General features: G+C 37.1%; 1 long non-coding RNA gene across 1 annotated transcript in view; it reads left to right on the plus strand.

The window, feature by feature from the left end:
• LOC140599385 (uncharacterized) overlaps positions 1–22,597 on the plus strand; it is a 143,295-nt gene extending 120,698 nt beyond the window's left edge. Inside the window, exons 2-3 of the long non-coding RNA XR_012002210.1 lie at positions 3,789–3,913; positions 17,356–22,597. This is a non-coding gene — a long non-coding RNA (uncharacterized lncRNA). The remainder of the gene's footprint in view (positions 1–3,788; positions 3,914–17,355) is intronic.
• The last annotated feature ends 2,151 nt before the right edge of the window (positions 22,598–24,748 follow it).

The raw sequence follows: 24,748 nt of genomic DNA on the forward strand, positions 1-24,748 counted from the left end.
GGAAAAACTTGTCAGATGAGAGACCTAATTATGGTCATGAGTTTTTGAGCCAGTCTCTGGCAGGGATGGGAGTGAGACCCTCTTACGTCATGAGGCCTTGGCACAGGAAGCCTCTTTCTCATAACTGAGGAAGACAATGAAATCATAGGAGGTGAAGTTGTGTCCGTCAAGGAGAGATGAAGAGACTAAATTCGTATCCATTGGCACAACCCTGTGACCCAGGGTGAGGTGGGATGAGGAGCAATCCTTGGAGAGGAAATGGATGTTTCGGGACCAATTATTGGTTGTTCTGGATTGGGCTTTCTGTGCCAGTTTTGATGTGGCATTGCATGGAGCCAGAGACTTGGATAGAAAGCTGTCCTTGAATTTCTCACTTGAAGTTACAAAGCCATCATTTCCTTTCTATCTCATTTCCCCCAGTCTCTTCTGCAAAGGCTGCTCCTCTAAAACAGTTGGGACCCATTTCCTCCTTTTTCATTCTGAAAAGGTCCCCAGTTTGCTTTACTCTCTTCTCTTCTGTGTCTGTTCTGAAATTCAGGACTTCCCACTCGATCTGGTGGTTTACTACATGATCCGCCTTAGTATTTCCAAACCCTCCTTTCCAACCTCCAGCTGTTTGACCCTGGTCAAGTATGACCTAACATCTCTGGGTGTCCTCATCTCTTAGTAAAGTGGTCAAAAGTTGAGTATTTCTCTTCTGTATGAAAGAAGTGAATGTGTAAAAATGTTACCAAAATTATCTTAAACCCAAAATGTAATTTTTTCATTTTTAATCTCGATGTGTAAGACTAAAGTTCAGGTTACCCCCCAAAGTGTCATGAACTCACATGCCTATAGAGGCCAGGCAAATGAAGGGATATTGCCGTTTAAGTAATTTACCTATAAAACATATAACATAGGTTCACCTTTTCTAAATTTTCACATTTTTTGGAAGAATCTGGAAATTGGTTTCTAACACCGGGCTTTCTGCTTTTTAAATGTTGGCAATTAAGAATTTTAATTGGTAGTAACTCTAAGACAAAGCCTTTCTGTGGAGTCTAATAGAGTCCATGAGAGGCCATTTTTCAAATCTGTGCCTTTTATCTTCTGATAAGGTAGTTTATTGAGAATTCTTAGGAATTGCTTTACAAGTATACTTAATTTTTCTTAAAAGATTTATTTATTTTGGAGGGGAGGGTCAGAGAGAGAGTCTTAAGCAGATTCTACATTGAGCATGGGACCTGATGTGGGTCTTCATCTCATGACTCTGAAATCACTTTTTGAGCCAAAACCAAGAGTCTGACACTTAACCAAGTGTGCCACCTAGTTGCCCCAAATGTATTTAATTTTTAAAGAGATCTTTATTTTTTATATTCTTGCCTATGTTTAGGTCTAAAATAGATAACACAGTATGGATCATATACCAACAGGGGTGTGTAAACTGGTCTGCAGAACAATGTATGGGCACCTGAAATGCCTTGATAAAATTACTAGCCAGCAATGGGAGAAATAGGAGGGAGTTTTAGGTAAGTGACTTCACTCTAAGAAACACCCACCCTCGATTGGCCATAATTGGCACCCCTATTTTCATGAACCCATTTCATTACGAAACGGATGATGGCCTCCGTCTATCTTGGAGTTGGGAAGAGAGGCTAAGAAAACCTCACTGAAGGTAGTATCCAACATCTGCTTCATTCTTCATTCTCTGCAGAAAGTTATCTGCTTATTCTTAACCAATAGCTCCTCTGCTGTAGCACAAAAGGCATTGTGATGGTCTACAAGCTTCAATCAAAGGACATTGGCTTTTGCTTTCATTTTGAGGAGGGTATATTTTTCCCTCTGATGGAATACAAGGAAGAGGCACAGATAGGGTTCCTCCTGTGTATATCCCTTTCCCAGAATTTGAGAATCAGGAGTCCTCCAGTTAATCTTCATTAGACAAGAATTTTATGTAGTGAATCTTCTCATTCTCAAACATTTTTAGGCATATCCATAGTCTTTAATGCTAGCCCAGAGGGGTGTGTGTGTGTGTGTGTGTGTGTGTGTGTGTTTGCTCGGAGATTAATGCTACAGTTTAAAAAATGAGCCATCGTTTGGTGATGTCACATAAAAATCTGAACTTTTCAGCTTCGTTTGGAAAATTGGGAGACCTGGCACCTACCGCTTAGCCTTCCCACAAATTCTCAACTTCTTGGAGCTGAACGTTAGTAGCTGACCCAAATAAATGGGGTGGTAGCTGCAGTCTCTATCACTTCCCCGTTTATTTTATAAGCTTCTAACCACCTTCACTCTGTGTACCCGAGGTCCCTCGTCTGTAAATGAAAGATTATAACCCTACCAATCACACCAGGTTGTTACTGGATTAATTTATATGGTAGAGCATTTGGAAGAGTCCTTAGCATATGTTAAACATTGAATCAGTGTTAGCTGTTAATTGCTGTATCTCTTGTATGTGGTAAAGTTTATTATACTGCTTTAGGGCTTTGCCTAACAATAGAATATGAAATCACTTAAAGAGTTGCCAACAGTCAAGGCCTAGAAAGAAAAATAAGCACAGATTCAAAGTGAAAAGTTTAGTCTCATGGCTGTTCCTGTCACCTTGAGTGAGCCTCCACCTCTCTGGGTTCTGGTTTCCTTTTTTATAAAATAAGAGTAGATGAAATGTCTTCAGAGGTCCATTTCTAAAACTGAATGAGGTGCTAGAAAAGGTTTGAGGGGAAAAATTGGAAGAGGGCACACTGTGACAAAAGATGATAAAGGGCTTAATTTTCTCCTTGAAAGAACTAGATACTCTTTCAGAGTTTTTGTAGGGAAAATTAATGTTCACCATACTGTTCACAGATTTAAACCATAATGCAGTGTTTTTCTTAATCTACCAATTAAATATTGTGCCCCTAGCCCCTCAGGAAAGAAAATTAGAATTCTATTCCCTTGCTCAATAACACAAAAATTAATATTTACTCCATTGACTATATAAGTAGTTAAAGGGAATGCTGAGATCAGGAGGTATGAGAATCCATGCCCATTAGAGCACATGCTGCAAAATTTAACATGTTAGCAGAGCAGACACATACAAACTAAAAAATGTGCCAAGTTGAACTTTGAATGGGAGAAGGTAAAATTTCATGTTTTTGCTTACAAGTCTCATTTCTATCCTCCCCATCTTCAAAATACCAAACATTTGTTGACTTTTGGCTATCTTTGTGTTAAATTAACGTTGATTTTAGTACTATATCATACCACAAGCAGAGCAAATTAGTGAGCCCGACCCTTTAAGTTTTTGGATATGCCTTACTTCTGTTTTAGATCACAGCATAGTAAGTTTGAAAGTTGGAAAGGGTTAGAAATAATTTATTCTAAATTGCACACCTTTGATGACATCCTAATGGCCTATAAAAGTGTCTAGAAAATAACATTTTTCTGACATATTTACATCCAGTCAGGGTTCTTGTACTGAAAATTGAGTATCTTGAAATATTTTGGGGCTTAGTTTATAATATGATTGAACTGATTTATAACAGCTGAGACCTAAGGAAGGTAGACTTCAAGGTAGTTCAACTTTTATAGCCTCAAAATTAGAGGTGCTAATGGGGATTTTTTTAAATGTGACTTGGTAATTTTTTGTATTTATTTAAAGAGTGATCCGAGTTACTAGAAACATGCATGGGATATGATGGCAGTGTGTTGGCGTAAGAAGTACCCTGAGAGTTGAAAGTCTCTCTCAGCATAGGGTTTTAAGAACACATGTAATGCAGCTAGTCATGTGAGGAGAGCGTTTAAAACGTTATTTCTCTTTTGATGTATTTCAGAGACCATCATGCAGACATCAGAGACCGGGTCGGACACGGGTTCGACAGTGACTTTACAGACATCTGTGGCTAGTCAAGCAGCAGTGCCTACACAGGTGGTACAGCAGGTACCAGTACAACAGCAGGTAAGTAACAGCCATTCTCAGACAAAAATGCCATGCCTTTCCCTGTGCTGACGACTGTGCCCCACCGAGCTGTATCCAGAGAGGATTTGGATTCTCCTTTCTGACCCAGTGGGTGCTGAGATAGATTGAGTTTGGTTCTTAGATTAATCTGAGCAAGTGTTTCTTGAGCACTTCGTGGATGTAGCAGATTGTGCTGGGCTATAGGGATGCAAAGGAAAGTATCCAAACCATAATCCCTGTTCTGAAAGAGCCTCTTACTCCTGTTTCTGCCTTGACCATCCTATATGAGTTCTGTCCCTCTCTTTTCCCCTCCCTGATTCTTTTTTTTAAATTTTTTTTAAGATTTTATTTATTTATTCATGAGAGAGAGGCAGAGACACAGGCAGAGGGAGAAGCAGGCTCCCTGCAGGGAGCTCAAGGCAGGACTCAATCCCAGGACCCCAGGATCACCAACTGATCCAAAGGCAGGTGCTCAACCACTGAGCCACCCAGGTGCCTCTCGCTTCCCTGATTCTTGACCACAACTTCCTATTTCTTCCTACTGAAATATCATCAATCATAGTTAACACAGAATCAGCTCACAATAGGTAGTACTTGATAAAGGAGAGGTTTGTATGTAACTTCCAGGCAAGGATTTTGCCTTTGTGATGATTTAGAAAATGCCTGAGTATTTTAGAGACTGAAAAATACTGTTGAATGAAAATTAAATGATCTTGAAGGTCTGGAGATCTGACTCATCCCGTTTAAAAAATTGAGAATGAATTCATCGTCACATATTTACTACAGAGCTTATTCATACTCAGGACACTCGGCTTGTTTAGGAAAGATAATGACGAAATCATGCTATTTGTGCCAGTTAATGGTTCTACAATGTGGATTAGTGAACACCTTGGCCTGTCAATTTTTCTGAAGAGTGGTGAGAAAATAAATGAGAAAGATCATATAGAGCATTATCTTGAGACTTGTGTGATTTGCCTCTAATTTCTTGGTATCAAGGAGAATCTCCAGCAAATGTCACTCTTACAATTACAGAAAAGTAGCTAGTGAAAGATATTTTTTAGGCAGAGGTACTTGCGGTTAAATTCTTTTCAGGTGATAGAAGCGGATGGGCAGGGAGAGGGCTGGGATCAAGGAGAAGCTTTTTAAAATTATCCTGTAGGTTCCTTTTTGTAACATCACATTTTATTTCCTGATTATAGTATCTTTTTATTTCTCTCCAAAGATACTAATTTTTAAAAAATTGTTGAATTTTTTTCCTTTTTATAGTCTTTTTCCTTCAAACTACTTTGCTCTTTGGGATTTTGTTTTTTGTTACTTTGTGGAGTTTTTTGGAGATATATATATATATATATATATATATATATTATTTTTTTTTTTTTGGTCTCGTCTTTTTTTGAAGCTTTTCTTAGATGTCTGATAATCTTTGCGTGTTTATCCATATTTAAAAGCTTGAGGATAAACAGCTGATTTGCATGCATGGGTGGGTCTTGTTGAATGCAATGTAGGGTCGGTCATCTGACTGGGCTTTTTAACTGGGGACCCTCTGGTGTTCAGTATCTTTTTTCCTCTTGGGCTGTCATATTTTTAAAGAAGACTTCTCCAGCTTCCTGCCTAGAAGGTGAATACTTGGCTGCCTGAAAACTGAGTGGAGGAGGAATATTGGGTATTTCTTGCTCTAATTCACTTAATCCTTCTTTTTTTTTTTTTTTTTTCCATATGATATTACCCATGGTTGGGGGTTAAACCAAAGAATAAATCCCCAAGCCTTACCAAAGTTCGGGAAGGCGGCCACCCATCTCACTGCATGTAGTTGGTGGAGATACTCTGCTGCTTTAATTAAAATCACTTTTTGTATTAACTATGTAACCTTAAAAAACCAAAGTTGCTTCCAGAAGTGGAAAATCACTATCACCAGCGTAAGTAGAAAATCATACATAATGTACACTCACCTTGTTCACGTCCTCATGAAAAATAATCTCGTGTACACATGGACCTCTCTTTGGAAAACATTGTGCTGTGCCATATGGCTCATTCCCAGCAGGCATAGCTTTCAGTTCCTCAAGTTAGCTCTTTCCTCTAGGACATTCAAGGCAGGTGAGACTTTACATCCCCTCACACCAAGCAAAGAAGGTGAGAACTCTCGTTTTCTTTTTGTCAACAAAGTGTTTTATTTCACATAGTGGATTAGTGTGATACTTGCCTGTAGTTGCCTGTAGTGCTTCCAGGCTTATTTGGAAGGATTTTTTTTTTTCCTCTGTCATTTTTTTTTCTTTTTTTTTTTCTTTCTTTCTTTTTTTAAACTAGAAAATGTCACATTTGATGTTCCCTAGTGTATTCCTTTTTTTTTTCTTTTTTTAGACAAGGAGAGTGGGCATCGGGGGAGGGGCAGAAGGTGAGGAAGAGAGATAATCTAAGCAGTCTCCTGCCCTCGGTGAAGCCCTAGGTGGGGCTTGATCTCACAACCCTGAGATCATGCCCTGAGCTGAAACCAAGAATTGGACACTTAACTGAGCCACCCAGCTACCCCTATCTAGTGCATTCTCTTAATGACCCTGTAGATATATTCTGTACAACTGATGAGATTATTATTGTATTAATTTCTTATTCTTTAAAAATTTTTTAAAAAATTTCTTTTTGTTCTTAACTTGCCTCTAGTCTTTGTATTATTAATGTACTATGTCATGTTGAGTTTTCCAAGTGTAGTGGGATACTTTTAAAATCTGGTAGCTTTTGTCACTGACCCATGATGGATGTTGAAATCATGGCATTGATGTCAAAGGTAGTTACTTCTGTTGATTCAATTTTATTGTGTCCTTGCTTTGGCCTCTCTAATGTGAGGAAGTATATAGCTAAACTTGTTTATTGTTGAGGCATATAATATATTTATTAGAAAGTTGAAAAACAAGGAAATTTTAAGATCTAACATATAGTTTTGTTTCTTTAAAGCACAAAGGTTCTAATCTCACTGAGTAATAAGGACCAAGTAAAATGTGGATTCTAAAATTATTTCTGTGCTTTTTCATTTATCCCGTATGAGCTCAAAAATCAACTTTCTTTCTTTAGACAATCTGGTTCAGGAATAGAGAATTCTGAGCAATGACTACAAGGTCTTGTTATAGCAGTACTTCATCAAATTTCCTGTCTTTTGTAATTTTGCACCATTTCACAAAACACCATAGAGTCTCAGCTTCCAAATATAGGCATGGTTGCCCATTTCAATAAAATCTATAAAAATATTCAAATTTGGTATGTTGACAAAATATTAGAACTTCCATATTACTCATCATCATCTTTATAAGAAAACTGGTTTTTCTTTTTTTTTTTTAAAAAAGGTTTTATTTATTCATGAGAGACACACAGAGAGAATGAGGCAGAGACATAGGCTGAAGGAGATGCAGGCTCCATGCTGGGAGCCTGATGTGGGACTCGATCCCGGGACTCCAGGATCACACCTTGGGCAGAAGGCAGACGCTGAACCGCTGAGCCACCCAGGTGTCCCAATATAAGAAGACTTTGGACTGAGGGTTTCTATAGACTATGACCAGAAGTGATTTACTTTTCCCTTGCCTTCCCCCTGCCTTGAATGATCTCTTAGAGTTTCCTATAGATTATTTTTCAAGTTGGTCATTTTAACCCTAAATATGAGTGGTCTTTGACCCTACTTGCCCTAAACCTGAATTGAAAATCCAGGAGCAGGAAGGAGGAACGTGTCTTCCACTATTGCATTCTTTCCCACAGCCAGCCAAAGCAGAACCTAGAGTAAAGCCAGCCAGCATTTTTACTCCTTGTTGCAATCTTGGGTTTCAGGTGTTCCACAGTGTTGCTGACATTGAGGATGATTCCTAAGCCACTTCAAACCAGGGCTCTAAGACTTTTTTTTTCCCTAGTTTTAACTGCCCCTCTGAGTACAGTTCTAGCTTTTTCCTGTAGTCTCTGCCTACCTTCTCCATTCCTTAGAGAAAGGCACACAGCTTTTCTGTCAAAGTGGGTAAATGTGTTATCACTATACCACTTCTTGTAAACACAACTTCCCAGGTGCAGTGGAGCCCCGGGGTTGAGGGGCTTCTGTTTGAACTCAAAGAAAAAAAATCTTTTGTCAAGTTAGCTGTCAATTTTGACTTCTTTTATTATCAGAGACTATGGTCTTTACCTTTTCCTGCACAGGGACACACTTTCTTTCTCTTGAGTCTTTAGTATGTAACTGGGACACTGAAACCTCATTTTACATGATAAAAATTCATTTCAAGATTATATTCAGATAAGAACTTTGGTTTTCTATAAATCATCTATCTGGGCAGTGATTGTTACATATGATTTGAGATACAAAATGAATAGGATAGTTGTATTCTAACAATATTGTTTCTTTTGTAGCTATATTGTTTCCTTTTGGTTAGTGTCAATCTATGGCATATTTAGCATTTCCACTTAAGTTATGGTACATCCTGGCAAGTGCGTATATTATCCCTGTGGTCAAAGGGATAAATGACATTTTGTTTGAGAAACAGAGTCGATCAGAGGTGCCAGTTAGGTTCTAGGCAAAGGATAATCTTGAAGATTCAAGAAGGGTAAATTTTAAGTGAATCCCAGTAGATCTATTCATGATGGGTATCTTTAAAATGATGCCTCAAATTTTAGGAAACAGATTTTAGGAAAGGAATTTTGACATGAGTAGTCCTGAGATCCTCACGAGACCACAGCTTCAACAAGGGGTCATTTTTATTCTCACTTCTGTTTGCCATATTCCTGTGATGTATGTAGTATGTAGTCACATCCAGAAAGAAACTGATGAGCAGTATACCCATGAGAAAATTCTTGTGAGGGAAGCAATGTACAGAGACTAAGGGGTGTGTGTGTGTGGGGAAGATTGCGTATAGTATGTTAAATCCATAACAGAATACTGCATTGCCTCGAAATTCAATCTGTAATATTTTAAATGGATTCCTTTTCTAGTCTAGAAACCTAATCCTGAGGTAGTGTACTCTATCATTTCTGTCTTTATCTTTCTTTTCTGTTCAGGGTTAAGAGATTTGCTTTCTGTCCATCCTAGCTTTGATGGACATGAATAGGATTCTTTTCATTTGAGACCATTATCTCATATAATCAGCAGAAACAAAGACATTTTTCTGTGCTTTGCTTTTATTTGGGACTTGATTCCCATTGGTTTGCTTCCCTCAGGGGACAGTATTCTCCTAATTAAAACCCATGGCAGACGTCCTAAAAGATGGGGTTAAAATGAATTCCCGTTGAATGTCTTTTTGTAGAAAAACAAAAGAGAATGATTTTAGCTCTTGAAGAGCGTATTTATTTTATCTTTTAGAGCCAGAATTGCTAATTTTTAGTATCTAATATAAAAAGGTGTTTCGAAGGAACATGCTGATTTACAATTGAAATAAATTTTGCTCTGCCAATCCAAAATGTGGGCCTTCTAGCTGAACATTTCTACTGAATATTTGTAAAAATAAGAGCTCTACTATTTAAATTGTTGAGTAACCGTATGTGCTGATTCTCTGTTAAAAGTGATTTTAAAAATACTTTCTTGTCTATTGTTAGATCATTGTGATCAGTTTAAGATAATATAATTTCAGAGGAATATGCCAGGCACTGTGTTAAATGCTAGGGTTTCCAAGGGGGTTTGACATGGCACCTGACTATGGAAAGCTAGCTCTTGAGGGATAGATATTGTTGTAGAATTGGATACAAAGTGCCTCAGGAGTAACAGTGGAGATTGTCCTTGGGAATGAAAATCAATAATGTCTTCACCGTGGATGTGACTTTTGAGCCAGACGCTGAAGTAAAAGTTGGAGATCCTAAGAAAAATGGACCAAAAGAGGGTATTTCTGGTAGGGGAAAGTATGGAAGAGCTCAAGGGAAATCAGGGAGTCTGTACTGGGTGATGAGTGAGGGTTGTGGAAGTGTTTCCTAAGAACCTCTAGTGGGAGGTTGAGTCAGATGATCCATTTGTGGCATCTTTACATGTGTTCCCTCCTTCATATTTTCATTCTTTTCCCTCTTCAGCTGACCTCTTTCACAGTCTGTTCCCCCACTGCCAGTTTTCTTGAGACATCTGTACATGTCTGCTGTGTTGTCCAGACATTTCTTAATCCTGTGAAATTTGGGTGCCTACCCATCCAACTGTGGATACTGCACACTTCTGACAGAAATAAATCCAACAATATTCCCTAGGATCTTTCTGGATTTTTCCTTGACACTTGATAATTTTGACTATTATATTATCTCTCTTACTCTATGGCTATTGGGCTGCTTTCCCTTTTATTTCTTGGAGAGCCACTTCATCCAGGAAAGCAGGTTTTATGGAGGTGAAGAGACTGAGAGTCATAGTTAAAAGGTATGGGTTCGAATCCTGGCTCTAGCTCTTTCTGGTTATATGTTCTTGGGCAAATTGCCTGAGATACAATTTCCTCATGTATAAGATAGAGATAGTAATATCAAGCTTATGCTTGTCTACAAATATTAAATAATGTGTTTACTAATAATTCAAGGTAGTACCTGGAATTATATAATAAACCTTCAACAAATTTATTATTATTATTTTTTTTTAACTCTTATTTTCCTTGTTCTTAGTATTATCTGACTCCTGTAATTTGTGGATTTTTGACCCTCTTTTCTATGAGGTTTGGCCTTTGGCATTGTCTTTTTGCCATCACTCTCAAGTAACCCTTCCTCTACAGCTATTCTAGTTTTAAAACCAGTTGCTCTCATTTTCTTTAGTAAGCATTAACCTCTGATCCTTCTTTGTATTACTCTGGGTTATGAGTTAGGGAGGCTCAGGCTCTAGATCAGAAGAGAGACCACGTGGTCTGACCCACGGGGGCAGTATTGGCCTTCTCCAGCCTGGATGGGCACAGAGTGCAGTTGCCATAGTGATTAGAGAAAATGCCAGAGGACTTCTCAGTAAATATCAGGAATACCTCCAGTGTTTTATTCAGTTCGTGAAATATAATAATTTTGGATCTAGTGTGGTTTTGTGGTAGGATGTAACAGTTTAGGAAATGAAGGTGAGAATATATTAATATTTTAGCTATCCTGATTGGCGTTTGGATTTCTAGTTGGAAGAGACTTCAATTACTCATTTATTCCAACTATCCCAGAAGACCTTCCAAAGTCGAGTTGCTGAAAATTGGCTTCTTCAGTCAATCACTTACCTGTATAGACTAATTTAGTTAATTCCATAATTTTGTTCCTAGAGATATATAATGTTTCCTGTGAATATCTAATTTGCTTATCAAACCATCAATTCCAACATCAGGACCTTTTTTTTTTTTTTTTTTTTAACTTGGAGAGTTCAACTTGTCCTATAAAATTTTTCACATGAGTAGAAAGTAGAAAACTTTAAGATAACTGGCACTTTTGTTTACATATGATTTGAGCAAGATGGAACATAATTTAAGTGGAGCACTGGCCCTCTTTGCCAAAGCAAATCAGAAGAATTCTTTACCTGTGCTAAAAAATGCATTTTCAAAAAAAAAAATGCATTTTCAATATAATAGATCTCAATATAGCTGAGCCTATTTGCCATCAAGTATCTGAAGGAAAGACAAACTTTAAGGTCAAAATAAAAATTATTTATAGTCTGAGGTGGTCAAGGAAGTCTTTCCAGAGGAAGTGACTTTTAAGCTAAGATTGAAGAATAGAGTTAACCAGTGAGGGAATAAAAAGAAGTGTTTTTTGAGGGCTCAGAATGGCTAGAGAAGAAAGGGTGATGGACAAGTGGTAAGAGATGAGATGGGGGTCCTACATGGTTCCTGGTCTGGCTGTATAAGCTATTTAAGTTTTCAGTTATAATGAATTTTTCTTTTATAAAAAGATTTATCTATCTGAAAGAGAGACCACGTGCATACATCAGAGCACAAGGGGAGGGGAAGAAGGGGAGGGAGAGAGAATCTCTTAGCAGATGCCACACTGAGTGTAGAGCCTGATACAGGGCTCAATCTCATGACCCTGGGATCATGACCTGAGCTGAAACCAAGAGTTGGATGCTTAAGCAACTACACCAGCCAAGCACCCCAGTAATAGCTTATTTTGAAGTTGACCACCATTCAACTTTGTCAGAAATCCAGTGGAAACAACAAATCCAATAACAGTAAGTGCCATTTACAGAAACCTGTTGTGTGCCATTCCCTGTGCTTGGTGCTTAGCCTATCATTTCTAAAGCTTATAACAACCCTGTCCAGTAAGGTTCTTCTTGCCCCTGACATCTATTCCTGAGATGCCTTTGTGGAAGCTGTAAGTATATATGGAACATAGTTTGTGAGTCATCTCCTCTCCTGGACACTTTTACAGCAAGATGAATTGTTCATCAGAATTCTTCAAGCTCAATCCCTGTAACCGAACCAGCATGTCAGAAGGTTAATTTCATGGAACACTTAAGACCTATCTTTTCTATCCATGAAAAAGGATAATTCTGCTCTTCCTTTGATCCAGGGCTGATTTTAGAAATAGACACACATGTAATGCCTTTTTATTTTCTTTAAAAATTTGTGTTGACATCAGTCAAGCCATTTCTGCAGAGACTCTGATGCTTCATTTTCTTTGCATGCAGCCCTGATGAACTGATGGATTTCCCATTTAGAGCAAATCAGAGCCACTGTCTTTATCCTGGCTGGCTCATTGCTCAGTGCTAAGTTGTGAACCTGATTTTTAAAACTAATATACCTTCCTTCAGTCATGATTTTTTTTTTTTTTTTGGCCAGGAGTCACATCCAAGTCATCTGACTTTAGAGCCTGAGCTCCTAAGCTCTGCCCTACAGAGATAAAGAAGTCAGATTACTTATATCAAGATCAGCTGTTAAGTGGTATAAGCTCCCTCACATAACAGTACTGAACATGGCAGTCCCATGGCAAAGAACATAATATACTTTATGTCAAGAAGGATTGGTTTTAGCTTTATGAATCACAGTGCATTTTTGAGAAAAATCCCACAAGCAAAACTAGTGAGGCAAGCAGGAGTATCTGAGGTATAAAGGGTTATTTGAGGAAAATAACAAATAAAAAAAATTACAAGCCTTGAACTTCTAAAGCCCTCTGTAAACTCAGATTGTAAGTATGAGCATCCGTAAATATAGAACATTGGGAGTAAAAGAGGAAAAAGGATAAAATCAATGTAGTAAAATGTTATTATTCAGATAATCTGGAAAATGGATATCTGGGAATATTGTGTATAATTCTTGCAACTTTTCTAGAAATCTGAAGTCCTGTCAAAAGAAAAAGCACTTAAAAATCAATACCAATCTAAGTTTGTTAATTGGTAATTGGTAATTGTTAATTGGTAATTGGTTTGTTAATTGGTAATTGGCAATGCCAATCTAAGTTTGTTAATTGGTAATTTGTTAATTGGTAATTGGTAAACCTAGTTGCTAGAAAATGCAAACTAAATTATTCTCAAGAGGGGCTCAATTACCAATCCTAGTCCTAGTATTAGGACTAGGATTATACTAGTCCTAATACTATTTTATAAATAAAGGATAATCTTTTAAAGCAATCTTTAAAAATTAGGATCATAAAAGGATGAAAATATACCTTTTTATTTAATATAAAAATGGTGTTCTGAGACACCTGGGTGGCTCAGCGGTTGAGCATCTACCTTCAGCCCAGGGCGTGATCCTGGGGTCCTGGGATCAAGTCCCACATCAGGCTCCCCTCGGGAGCATTTTACCTTTTACCTTTAAATAAGTAAAACCTGAAATGTGGCCTGCTATGTATACTTAAGAAGCAAAAGTTCTTCAAAAAAGTATCCCAAATTAATATACTTTTGTCTCACCTCAGTGAGTTGAAGTTTTTAAAAAAAGGAAAGAAAAAAATGTAGAGGAAAATCAGTTTTGAGATTTTTGTCTCACTCTTTCTGCATTCCCCATCAGCTCTCCTGTTTTGATAATTACTATCAAGAAAATACATACATACATCTGTACATACAGACATATATAAGCAAGCAAGCCTGATCAACAACATAAAGCAAAAAGATCAGTAAAAATTGGTGACATTTTTAAGACTCTTAAAAACACAAATGTGTATAATGAATTGATATATTGGAGGACTGGTGAAAACCTAGTTGCTAGAAAATGCAAACTAAATTATTCTCAAGAGGGGCACCTGGGTGGCTCAGTGGTTGAGTGTCTGTTTTGGGCTCAGGGCATGATCCTGGGGTCCTGGGATCAAGTCCTTCATCGGCCTCCCCGCAGGGAACCTGCTTCTCCCTCTGCCTATGTCTCTGCCTCTCTCTCCGTGTCTCTCATGAATGAATAAATGATCTTTAAAAAAATAATAAAGTATTCTCAAGAAAAAAAAAAACAAATGTATTGGAAATTAGGTCCTAAACTCAACAAAGATCATTAGTCCATTTGTGGCTTTTGATTTTTGTCTTCATTAATACTGGTTATATCCAGTTGAATAAAGTCCCAGACAGCCATTCCCATCTCAACTAGGAGGAAAACTAGGTTCATCAAATCAATTGATTAGCAAGCTTTAAAAAGTTAAAGTTGCCCAAATTCATATTACAGTTGACAAGGTTAGTTATTGGATGGGGAACCAGGTAGAACACCATATTTTTCCTAAAGATTTTATTTATTTATTCATGAGAGACACAGAGGCAGAGACACAGGCAGAGAGAGAAGCAGGCTCCCGAGGGGAGCCTGATATGGGACTTGATCCCAGGACCCCAGGATCACGCCCTGGACTGAAGGTAGATGCTCAACCGCTGAGCCACCCAGGCATCTCAGAACACCATTTTTATATTAAATAAAAAGGTATATTTTCATCCTTTTATGATCCTAATTTTTAAAGATTGCTTTAAAAGATTATCCTTTATTTATAAAAGGTATAATTTCAGTGGGTGACAAAAAGGTAGGCCTCAAAACCAGAAACAGGGATCCCTGGGTGGCACAGCGGTTTGGCACCTGCCTTTGGCCTAGGGCATGATCCTGGAGACCCGGGATCGAATCCCACGTTGGGCTCCCTGCATGGAGCCTGCTTCTCCCTCTGCCTGTGTCTCTGCCTCTCTCTCTGTGTGACTATCATGAATAAATAAATAAAATCTTTAAAAAAAAAAAAAGTCAGAAACAGTAATACGTAAGGCTTCTATTTCTGGTTTACAAGTCGGTCAGGCTGTTTCTTATAAATGTACATAGTTATCCAAAGCTGTATATATTTTTTCTTCCTTTAGTACTTGGGGTTTATGGTTTATTAAGTCTTGATAGTTTGGGATCCTATTCAATCTGTGCTTTCTTATGATTAGCAATTTTAGTTTTTTAAAATTAGTAAGGTTAAAGAAGAAAAGTGAAATAAGAAAAAATGCATTAGAAAAGATAGCACTTGAAATACAAGAAAGACAATTCTTATATAAAGGTGTTTATTAACATAATTAGGTTTAAAAAGGCACTGTCCCTTTTGGGAATCTCAGGTTAACTTTGTATCTTATCACTAGCAGAGTTAAACTATATATACAAGCAAACATGAGTTGTTTTTGTTTCAAGGAATGAAACTGTATCTGTAGGTTGAAGTGAGAGAGCAAAATTGTTCCTGAAGATTTTGGAAAGTGATAGTAAGGAAGTTAATTTTACTTTGAATAGGGACACCTGGCTGGCTCAGTGATTGAGCATCTGCCTTTGGCCCAGGTCATGATCCTGGGTCTTGAGATCAAGTCCCACATCAGGCTCCCACAGGGAGCCTGCTTCTCCCTCTGCCTGTGTCTCCACCTCTCTCTATATGTCTCTCATGAATAAATAAAATCTTTAAAAAAGTATTTTTACTTTGAATGGCCTGAAGCCTTAGTTGCCAGAGATAATAATTTTTCTGAATATCTTATGAAACTGACAAAACCATTGATTCCAGTACTGTTTATGATCCTTGATAACATAATTATTCTGTGCAAAGCCATTTTACCAATGATTTTTCTTTATTGTTATTGTGCTTATTTTCAGGACTTTTCCTCAACATTGAGGTTCGCTGAGGTGTTTGTTGCCTGTGGTTCATTGATCTGGTAGATGGTTATACATTTAAAACTCATGATTACTCTTAATTTTCCCCAGCAATTTCATAAAAACAGTTCACAGAAATTGAGCGTTTCATTAGCTACTTATTTTAAATAGACATTTTAAAAAAACAAAGCAAAAAAGCATTGGAGATGTTGAGGAACTCCACATAGAGGAGCTAGTGTAATAAACAAAACCCGTCTTTTTAAAATAGTATAAAACTGGAAAGTCCTGACAATGCTCATAGATCTCAGTAGATAATTTATTTCACCCACAGGAAAATGTTTTTGATGTTTGAGCTTACATGATACTCATACCTATGTTTTGGTTGGTGCTTTCTAGGAAGCAGTAATAATGTTACCCTACAATATTAGAGATGTGGGCTAAAGGAACACCGACGAATTTGATCTCAGGAGATATGAGTGAGTTGGATTGCCACATCTGCCACTTGTAAGCTTGGTGTTGAACAAGTTATTTCAGCCTGCCTGCCCTCGAGTTGTGATAACTGAGTTCTGGAGCTCATTTGGCAAACAGTGATTGAGCATCTGTTATGTGGCCGGAACTGTTCTTGTGACTGAGATAGGAAGAACTTTAAGGTTAGACCAAAAAGATTGAGAGGTAGACAGAAATGGCAGAGAGAATGCCAATACTTGAAGAGCATGGTATAATTTGGAGGTGAGTCTGTTTTGAGGGGGGGGCAATTGTGGAAGACTTCTTGAATGAGTGCCAGCCTACCTTAGTTTCCTCAGTCTTTGAAATACATAATGTACCTGAATTGTTAGCAGGATCAAATGAGAGGGAAAAAAAAAGTCGTTGTAATGATGCTTTGTAGCGTTCAAAGCATTTTGTAGATATAAGGACAAAACTGTTGATTCATCATATCAAACACTGTACTGGGAAGCTAGAGGTAGGAAAATGGCTGCAAAGAGCAGAGTGTCTCAAGGTGCGATATATGGATGTTTCCTTAGGAATCTACTGTATATGTGTCTTTCCTCATAACGAAACAATTTATTTTAGACCATCTGAACTACTACATTATAACTGAGATTGCTTTTCAATTTCAGTGTGTTCTCATACATGTTTATGATCTTATTGGTGTTGGGTTGAGCTACTATAATTGTCTTGGGCTAATGAGGTGGAATCGAGCCAGCCTTATTATGAAAGTGATCAAGGCTAAATGATACCACAGATAGATCTAATACAAAGGAAGCTTCATCCTACTAGTTGGCCCCACAAGTATCTTTATTTATACCTTGGTTTCTGTTTGTACAGGTTCAGTAGTATTTTATTGAACACTAGAGGTCAGCGGTCATAGTCACAGGGAAGCATGGCTGATACCCAAACTAGGCTGAGTCTTTCTGTTGTACATTCCTCTAGCCATATGGACCTCTTCCTCAGAGTCTATTCAGCATTGTGGTTTTATTTTTTAAAAGATTTTATTTATTTATTTTACTTTAGAGAGAAACAGTGCATGAGTGTGCATGAGTGGGGGCGGAGGAAGAGGAGAGATAGAGGCCGATTCTCTTCTGAACACAGAACTGGACACAGCTCTATCTCAGAATCTGGAGATCATGACCTGAGCTTAAACAAAGAGTCGGATGCTCAACTCACTGAGCCACCCAGCCACCTCACATCAATGTGAACTTTGTCATAAATCGATGGTCCAGGGACCATGTCTTTTTTTGCCCTCACCATAGTACAACCCACTACGTATGATCTGTCTGCACATAATAGGTGCTCAATAAGTGTTTGTTGAATTGATGATTGAACTAGGTGATATTAAAGTATCTAAATTAATAGTGACTTAAAATATTTAACTACATGTTAAGTATTAAACATGCATATGCACACATGCCACTTATTAGACTCTATAATTTCTGAATAGTGTAAATTATCACTATCAGATGTCCCCAAAGGAGAACATCTACCCCCTAGGTTTGTGCAAGATTAGAAGAATAAATGTTAAATTTCTATTAATTATTTTTGGTCTAAAAATAAAAAACAATGGCTAAAATGTAAGAAATTACATATATCACATGTGTAATTGAGGCATCCTGAGGGAAGAGGGGTTGATGACAAAACGCCTCACTTGTTTTTTGCATTTATTTATTTTTTCAGGTTTCTACCAAGGTGAATAAATAGGTTATTTAGTCTATTTTGATTAAACTGACTTCATATAATATGGACAAGCAGCTTGAAAAAATTCCCACAAACTGAAGATAGTATATATATTTCAGAAACAAGCTAGCAGAATGAAGGCTTCCCTAATTTTCCTGCAGTCATATAATAAATATCTGTTTAGACAGTCCCAGTTTAAATGATAACATGTTGGCTCCATATGTTCCTTTTGACATGCACGTTTAGCATGGTTTATGTTTAGCTTTAGGTCCACTGTCTTCGATGATGAAACTCTCCCCTAAGTATATACTATGCCATTATAGATCAGCTAGTGAATTTGCCTCAATTGGACACTTAAATATTTGGTCTTCAGCATTTTATTTTATAATTCCAATTTTTCTATGTGTTTTGTGGAGTGTATCGTATTCATACAATAGAACATGTATGTGATTTATAAGTTGTTTTTAAGTCAGAGTGAAAAATGATTAAAAAATATTTGGAAGTTACCATTCTATAACAGGCCAGGAGGAAGATGTCATTTACATACAGTAAGGTTTGCCATTTAAGTGTATGGTTTGATGGGTTTTGATAAATATGTACCCTTTATACATCATATAAATATGTACCCTTTATAACATCATCACAATCCAAATATAAAGCATTTTCATCACCCCAAATAACTTCTGTGTGTCTCTCTGTGTTCAGTGCTTTCGCTGCCCCATTCCTAGGTCCGGTAAAATCTCTTCTGTCATTTAGACCGTTTGTCTTTTCTAGAATTTCAAATACATGAAATCACAAAACATCTACTCCTTTGTGTCTGGCTTCTTTGACTCACCATAGTTTTTGGGAGGTTCCTCCCTGTTTTTGAATCTGTTAGTGGTTTATTTCTTTTTATTCATGAACTACATTCCATGATAACAGTGTATCACAGTTTGTTTATCCTTTCACCTGTTATTAATCATTTCGTTTGTTTCCAGTTTTGAACATTCATATATTAAGTCTCTGTGTAGACATAATGTTTTTATTCTCTTGGGTAAAGATCTAGAAGTAGAGTTGTAGGGCCACATGACAAGTGTTTAACATTGTGAAAAGCTGCCATACTGTTTTCCAAAGTGATTACACCATTTTATATTTCCACCTGCAGTGTATGAGAGTTCTAGTTGCTGGACATCCTTATCAAACTTGGAATTATTAATGTTTTTAATATTAGCTCTGCTAGTGAGTAGTTATATACTAGTTATCTTACAGTGGTTTTAATTTGTGTTTCTCTGATGGCTAATGATGTTGATGTTGGCTTCTTTGGCCAACTAGACATATTTTAATATTTTTGCCCACAGATTATTATTCTTCCATTTCTACTTTTATTTAAACCAGCAAATATAGGGATGCCTGGGTGGCTCAGCGGTTGAGTGTCTACCATCAGCTCAGGGAGTGATCCCAGGATCCAGGATTGAGTCCCAAATCGGGCTCTCTGTGAAGAGCCTGCTTCTCCCTCTTCCTATGTCTCTGCGTCTCTCTCCTGTATCTCTCATGAATAAATACATAAATCTTTAAAAATATATAAATAAACCAGCAAATATTAACTTGTGTCTAATTAAATAGATTTCTAAAATAAACTTAAATGGGTTAAAATAATTTTAAAAATTTTAAGTTAAAACCGAGGAGAATAAAAATTAAAATTTAATGATACATTAACTTAGGGTAGATTATATGTTTGCAGTAAGAAACAGAATTACATGAAAAATGACATGAAATGATTAATTTTAGAAAGCCTCTCATCATCTTGTATTGAGAAACTTGAGAATTTATGAGTAGGTGGTATGCTAATTCAAATCAATTTAAGAAACATGGAGTGATTGCAGTATGTCATGGGCAGAGGTAGACAAGAAGAATAAACTACAGCATGCTGAGGTCTTACTCACTGGCTTTTAGAATAAAGGTAGAATGGTAGACATGTACAGCTCATCCTGACACAGGCTTCACCATGAGAGAGTTATGGTGTTATGTTCGTTCTGGCTGGGAACCAACGGCCTTCAAAGTGGAGGTGACAGCTCTGCAGAGAGATTAATAGTCATCTTAAATTTGCAGAACTTTCTATTTGGCCTTGAGATTTCCCAACATTTAGGTAATATTTTAGTGAATCTCTGTAGAGAGCATGAATAAGTATTAGTCACTGAAGCTCATTCCTTGCATCATAGAGATTAATGGTTATAATACAGCTCCTACAAGTACTGTGCATAATATTTATGGGATAAATAACTTTTTGTTCTAATTTTGTTCATGAATCTTGTATCACGACCATTATCAATTACATAATTGTTATTAATACTAATTCAAAGAGTCTGGACCTGAAAGAGATCTTTTTTTTTTTTTTTTTCTTGAAAAAGATCTTAAATGTCATCTAGTCCTATGGGTTTTTTTAAACCTGTATTTTTAAAAATTTAATTTGTGGAAAAACAAGCATAACAAAAAATTGGCCATCTTAACCATTTTTAAATGTTCAGTTCAATATTGCTAAGTTATTCACATTGTTGTGCATCCAGTCTCCAGAAGTCCTCTTGCAAAACTGAAACTCAGTATCTGTTAAACAACTCCCTCTTTCCCCTGGTAACCTCTGTTCTGCTTTCTGTGCCTATGAATCTAACTGCTCTAGGTCCCCACATAAGAGCAATCATATAGTATTTGTCTTCTTCTCATTGGTTTATTTCACTTAACCTCATATCCTCAAGGTGATCCACATTGAGCATATGTCAGAGTTTTCTTCCCTCTTAGATTAAAAAAAGTATTCTAGGCACCCCTGCTTTGACTTTCTCATTTTAAGGTTGAGGAAACTGAGATCCAGAAAAATGAAGCAGCTTGGCCACAACCACCTAGAAAATTAAGACTGGAATTCCTTCTCATTATTTAGTAGTTTCTGGACTGATCTAGGGGCCAGAAGCATGCCACATGTATTCTTTTGGGATGTGAAGTGATTTGAAGTGGTCTCAGATGATAAGATGGACTTCAAGTAGTTCTGTGAACAAGAAAGAAGAAAACATTGAATCCCAGAGCAAGGAAGTTGTCCCCCTTCCATAACCTGCCGCTCACTTGACATAATCAGCAAGATCAGTTTGGTGCAGCGTATCTGTACTATCTCACTTGTATTTGCTCACCCCCCCCTTCACAGGTAAAAAAAAAAAAAAAAAAAAAAAACAAAAGAGCAGGGTTCTGGCTCAGCAGTAACAGGTAACAACAGCTGGCTTGTTTAAAATAACTATTTGAATGTTGTTCATTTTGGGTGTACTATAACAACGAAAGCTGGAACATAGAAGTTTTCCATTTCTTGTGAAGCTATGAAAGTTTTTTAAGTAATTTAAAAATTGAGGAACCACTGAAAGAAACTGTTAAGTGTCTGAAGAGATGGGTGGTACACTGAAATGGCAATATATTGAAATATAGGTTACCTTAGTCTGGATAGTAAAGAAGTAAACTCCGATACAGAAATTTCAGTGCCAGGAGTTTATTTGGGAGGTGATTCCTGGAAATGCCAGTGGGATATTGGGAAAGTGAAACAAGGCAAGGAATTGATCCAATACAGATTCTAGGATTATGCACGTTACAGCTGTGGCTAAGAGGGGATGGATCACACTGGGACAGTCTGGGAACCAATGTTTGCCACATCTCTTACCCCACCCGAGGGAAGAGGAAGCCTGGAGTTCTTATACAGACTCCTGTCCGTTATTGGCAGAGGGCTGCTCACAGCAAGGGTCAGTTTCCTGCTGTTTCTGGCTGTTTGCAGCTGAGCAGAGAGGGTGCTGAGAGTCTGAAATCTCTCTGCTGAACAGGTGGCTCTAGTGTTAAGTTGGACCGCTTGTGTGTCCAAGCAGTGAGGGTGTGCACATAAGGACATGAGGTCTACCACACTTACTACATATGTTTTGCATGTAGTAGAGAAAGGACTACCTTGTTAATTTCTGTTGTGGCTAAACATTTTCAGAGTTTAAGATTTTACAGCCGTTATTAGATGCAAAATCTTGCATCGGCAAGGGAAAGTTTTCTGGCACCTAACCATAGATAACTCTGCTGGGGTTGATCTTAGATCCTTTTCTTACTGGGCAGAGAGCACGGGAGGTCTGTGTGCATAGTATCACTTGTCTGGTTGAGTAAAGGCTGGTGTTATTAATGCCCACCCCTGCCTTCTTCTGTTCCCTACAAATCCAAATCATTTTAGGCTTTCTTTGTTAAGTCATTTTCCAATCACTTAGTAATTTATATTATTCATTCCTGGACTTTCTCCAGCTTCTCTTCATCTTGCTTAAGTTGACGAGCCTATTTTCCCTAACTGCTTTTTCAAGATAATACATTTATTGAAGCATAATTTAAATTTCTGGCCACATGTAAAACCTCATGGTTTGTTAATAATTTATCCTCTTTTGATGGTAATTTAAATGATTTTAGTTATACAAATTACTGAAATTATCCCCAAAGTCATAGCATATCTATATCAATTATTTGATAGTTATTAAAATGTATTTTAGAGCTATGTTAGTGGAAACACTGATTTAATCCTAAGTACTCTGCTCTAATATAAGTAAAGTTAAAATTAAACAATTGGAATTAACTGATGCTAAAGAAATTGAATTGGTTACGTTATTGTAAGTATCTAAATTTATTTGCTTTATCTTATTAACTCCATGGGCAAAAAAAAAAAAAAGAAAAAAATGTACCGTACTGCTGGCTTTATAAGCAGAAGCATGTGAATAAAATGAAAGCTTTTGTAGATTGTGAACAGGCACCTCTGATGTTTTAGAGAGCTCATCCCTGGTCGAAACTAATAATACCCCATTTCAGTGATATAAATACCATAACAAATGACTTGAATGACTTTGCCTCTCATCAGTTTTTTCTATAAGCTGAGTAAAATAATTCAGTAATTATTTTGCTTTGGTAAAAATAGAATTCATTTTATGTTAAAACATAATAATTTGAAGAAGCTTTGTTTAATTATATTCTTGGTCATTATTTGCACAAATGTTTTGCAATACTATTGTGGCCACATATCACGATGAGAAACTTAATAAATTACTGTTTGACTTTTCTGGGGAAAACACTCACCCGTCCCCTAAAGACACATACACACACACACACACACACACACACACACACACCTGTATTACTTATCTGGATGTTGTAAAAGAAAGCATCTATTCTCAATTGACAATTATAAATGCATTCCGTAAGTATATTTCATATATAATAGAGAAAAGTGGAAGTATTTTACATACATACATGTTTTTGCCTTTTAGTTTTTAGTGAGCTTCAATCTATTTACAGCGAGCTACACAGACCTTGAGAAACACAGTTCAGTGTGCTGTGAGAGTGATTACTGAACCTACCCTTTGATCCAGATACAGGATATTTTTATCACCCCTGGATGTTTCCTGTGCCTGTCCCAGTACATCTCTGCCTTCCTCTACCCGCCCCCACCCCACTCCAGGAAGCAGGTACTGTTCTAATTCACAGATTGCACATTCATAAGTTTTGTTCCCTTTCTTAAAAATCCCCTCATAGAAGAATTTAAAGTGCACAAGTTGACAGTTTCTTGAAGGCAGTTTTCAACTACTGAATAGGTAAAGTCTGAATATTGATTTCTGTGATACTAAAAAACAATCGTTAAAAATATAGGGTGGGTAGTTTTTAATACTCTTACTTTTAGACTTTATAAATATTTTGTAATTTGAATTAACATTGAACTGACTGCTACATACAGCCTACATGCACTCATTGGGTAATTTTCTGGAGATCACTTAGAATGCTTTTGACCATTTCAAACGCCCTAACTGGCCATTAAAAAAACAAAAAACACAACCACCACAAACAAAAAACACTTGTCTATAAACCTAACTGGTCATGGATTCAGTCCCAAATTAGTCATCAACCATTTTTGTGATCCATATCTTTAGTCATTTGTTCTTGGCGTCAGATGTTTTTGTTTCTGCTGGTGTGAAAGCGTTATTTGATCTAATGGGCTGTCAGTGCTTCCAGGGACCCATCTTTTTACTTCTTTACAAGCAGCCCTTTCATGGTAGAATTTTATTTTATTTTACCAATTCAATGAATTTTATTCTTTAAAGTAGCATATGTGTGGAGCTATTAAAAAGTCATGAAGTAAGGAAAAATAAAACCGCTTTAGTTAGGAATAGCATGAGAACTGAAAGTTTCCTGCTCTCTTCTTGACCATCTTCTTCTTTTTATGTTTACCTCCCCTCATGTGCCGTTTGCCTGTGTGGTTTTTTTGTTGTTGTTGTTCCTTGGTAGCTCAGAGCTATTTGCTGAATTGTGGTTTGTGCCTGCCTCCTTTGTTTCAACAAATCCTTTCTGAGGATTTACTATGTACTGGGTGTCATGATGGGTGATAAAGAAGGCAAGAGAACATAGGGTTTACTTAAGAAAGAAAATTGCCTCCTTACTCTTCTACATCAAAACCAGCATTGTTTTTGCAGGGATGTTATTTATATAAGATGTAAATAGATGACAAAGCACGAGATTTAAATTATAAACTACAGTGCTTAGGAGTGGGAAAATTAAGAGTAAGATTCAAAGGAATCATAGTCCATCGTGAGGTTCCAGGCAGTTTGGCTGTCAAGTGGGAAATAGATTTCAGGTGGCCGGCTTTCCCAACGATGATGAAATCAATTGCAAACCTGTTCCCAAACGCCTTGGTAGTTAGATCAGTAATACCTTTTGTTTACTG

Source organism: Vulpes vulpes, chromosome 1 (genome assembly GCF_048418805.1).
Source record: "Vulpes vulpes isolate BD-2025 chromosome 1, VulVul3, whole genome shotgun sequence".
In the NCBI taxonomy this organism is placed as follows: Eukaryota; Metazoa; Chordata; class Mammalia; order Carnivora; family Canidae; genus Vulpes; species Vulpes vulpes.